This window comes from Trachymyrmex cornetzi, unplaced genomic scaffold, assembly GCF_001594075.2.
Source record: "Trachymyrmex cornetzi isolate Tcor2-1 unplaced genomic scaffold, Tcor1.1 scaffold1074, whole genome shotgun sequence".
Taxonomy (NCBI): domain Eukaryota; kingdom Metazoa; phylum Arthropoda; class Insecta; order Hymenoptera; family Formicidae; genus Trachymyrmex; species Trachymyrmex cornetzi.
This window is the reverse complement of record NW_017295625.1, coordinates 56,081-59,606: the sequence shown is the minus strand read 5'-3', so window position 1 is coordinate 59,606 and position 3,526 is coordinate 56,081. Positions and strand designations below refer to the sequence as shown.

The 3,526-nt window shown below is 29.9% G+C and overlaps 1 pseudogene; it reads right to left on the bottom strand.

Annotated features, from left to right (window-relative positions):
• Positions 1–1,012: 1,012 nt before the first annotated feature.
• On the bottom strand, positions 1,013–2,120 carry LOC108760232 (uncharacterized; annotated as a pseudogene).
• Positions 2,121–3,526: the final 1,406 nt, after the last annotated feature.

Below are 3,526 nucleotides of genomic sequence, written 5' to 3'. Positions count from 1 at the left end.
TGCTTATTTTCAAACATTTCAACATACATTTGGTTCAATGAAATAGTATCATTCTGCATGTTCAAGCCTCTTTTTTGTTTCTTGATGTGAATCATTTCGGAAGTCAAACGTTTTTTATAATTTGACTCTCTGTCCAAAATTATAACTTTTTCCCAATCAAAATCGTGTGTATATTCTAATCTATGGTCAGTAATCACTGAAGGCTGCGTCGTATTCCTATTAATATGTCTATTATGTTCTTGTAACCTAGTTTTCAACATTCTTTTTGTTTGGCTTACATATGAGGCATCGCAATTTTTACAGTTTATTTTATAGACTACATTAGTCTGTTTTGTCTTTTTTACCGCATTTTTAAATATTGTATATGATATTAGAAGTTATACGACAATGAAGTGGTATGTGATGACATATTTTTATTTTTGTTGTTGATCTCAGAGCGGTACATTGCTTTTCGTTAATTCGTTCTTTTATGATTGTTTTGACCTTGTAATTTCGATAACTGTGGCTTTCTTATGTATTGCGTTGGTTTGTAATACCTAGTACAGATAAAATTCGGCAGTGATACGAACAACATCTTCTGATCTCTTGTTACAAAATAAGATTAATTTTTGTTTTGAATAATAGATTGATGTCATGGTAATATAGACATGGACCATATATTAATGCGATACATGAGAGAGTCATTATTGGAACTTTGAATTTAAAGACACTGTTACAAATACATGTGAGTGACAATAATTTATTTTAACATCGGTTAATTGATGGATTCATTTAAAATATATTTAATTTCGGATACAATGTTTCATATATAGTTAACAAGGAAATTAAGTGTACGTTACATTGCGGTGATCCATAACTAGGTGTTAAGATGATCTAACAGCAGATAATTTGATGTATTAAAGATGACCTAAATCAAGGTCGAAACGTTTACTAATTACATGTAATTTTGATTTTTTAAATTGTAATAAAATTGCACAATCAACAACCAGTGTTGGCTTATATAGGCATAATTTCATTTTATTTTAATTGTAGGAAACTTTTTAGTAATGCATACTTGTTTTTGTAATTCCTTAATCCTCTTTTTATATTTGTTTTGCAAACGTTTATGTCTCTTTTTCATACTAATTCGTAACGATTCTGATTTCTGAAGCAGCTTTTCTAATTCTTGTTTTTTTCAACATATGATAAATTTTGTCTATCCAAATTGCATTCCTGTTCTAAAACCAATGTGTCATCTTGTATAATGTTTTCATCAATATGTAATTCGGTTGTTTCTTCTTCTACAGTTTTTCCGTTTATTTGTTGAGTTACTGCTGCTTCTTCGATACCAAATGAAAGATTTTCTGATTGACATTGTCCTTCTTTCGGATTCTTTATAGATATTGTAACAGTACCATCATAATCTATTGCAGATGCTATTATTAAAGACTGTTCAATTTCATTTAAACCAACAGCATTTTCTGAATGAAAATAAATAATATTATCTAATTAGTAATAATTATAATGACGAAAAAATAAATTATTACTTTGAATTAATTATTACAATATACTGTTTTGTATGCTATTAACAATTATACATAACTATATCATTCTTATTATTTCTAATACAAACTAAAGCGATAATAAATGGTACAAAATTTAAATTGAACTTACGATTAATTTTAGCTTTTTCTTTTATTTGAGTTACTAATTCTCCAAATATTGTTGGAACTGCTGTACATTTAAGTTTTTTTGTTCCATCGATTCGTGTCTTTTCCCACATATTTGAGGTAAAATGAAACTTAAAAATAAGAAAGTAATTTTACTACTTCAACAAAAAATATAATAGTATAACACACAAAAATACAATAAATTAAAAATACATAATTAGTGTAAAGTTGTGCACATATTTAAAAGTCAAATATTAAATGTAAAATATAAAGTTCAGCAAATATTTAAAAGTAAAGTGTAAAATTAAATATGCAAGTATAAAAATAGAATACTTCACATAATGGTTTAATATTTTATTTTCCAGATTGGCATTTTTTATCCATACGTTTCGGCGATAAATATCTTTTGGAAAATAATTCATTTTAAAGCCTTTGCTAGTTCTTACAACCAAATGCTGCACAGAGAACCATCTCGCCAAAAAATATCTATATAAAAATTATTTTTCCGACCCTATTTCATGGCTATTTCACAGAATTTGTACTCTGCAACTATCTAACCTGACAATTAACCAGAAGTTTTGCTACAAATGGCGGAGCCAATCAGCATTAGGTACATGCGTTGGCGCCACTCTCTTTATACCCACTCTAGATGGGCCGTACCTCCGGCAATAGTAGATCGGGCGGACGCGCGTATTCTGCTATCTTTAAACGTTAATATCTCGTTAACTATTGCTGACACCGCAAAATGGTACAAGACTTTTCGACTCAGTATAGTCTGTTCTACCCACGCACGAAACATTTGTCGGTAATTTCCAGACACCCTGTATAGTGTTCGAAAATTATATTTTACGATTGCAAGAGCCTAATGATAGGTTTTGTAAAAATGAACTTTTTTTTATAAAAAATTACAATTGTTTTTAAAGATAAGAACGCAGTCTTGCTTGTCTCTATATTGAACACGAAATTAATTGTATATTATATGTAACCATGTAGAATTTCAATAGTGCTAGAAGCGTCTATTTTGACGATACTGATTCGTAGTATCATATGCATGTGTAATAGTTTGCCATAAATGCCAGAAGCGTCTATTTTGACGGCACTGGTTTGTATTATCATATGCATGTCATTGTTTGTTATAAATGTCAGAAGCGTCTATTTCGACGGTACTGATAGAATAAATATTAGAGACGTCTAATCAGGCGATACTGATAAAAATATTAAAAGCGTTTGTCTTGAGTGTAATGGCAAAATAAATGCCAGAAGCGTGTATTTTAACGGTACTGGTTTGTATTTCAAAAACTTTGATCGCAATGCAAGCTCTACAAGCATGGAGAGTGATGCTATTGTTGAAGGGTTTAAAAATAACATTGAAATTGCATGTATTGATCTATAGAACGGTCATCGCCGATGGTGATAGCAACGTATTTAAGTCCATTATTGATAATAGACTGTATCAGGAGCAAATGACAACAGTGATTAAAATAGAATGTACAAATCATTTGCTTTGTAATCTATGCAAAAAATTGAAAGTTATCTCAGTAACGACTGAGCCAAACCCAGATATCACTGGACGTCCCAAGGACGTCCATTTTAAGTCCATTTTAAGTCCAAATCACGTCCGCGTGTCCATGGACATAAAATGGACGTCCTTGGGATGTCCGTCATACGGATGTCCTATTCAAAACATCCTATGGATATCCGAATTTGGATTTTACTTTACTAAATGTTTTTCTTTATATTTTTGTTATATTCGTATTATTTACTGAACCAAGAACCAACAAGTATTGAATAACATACTTTTTATATATCTTATATAATATCATATTAATAATGTTACCCAAATAAAATTAGTTAATTCCAAAAAATTGCAATTTTTA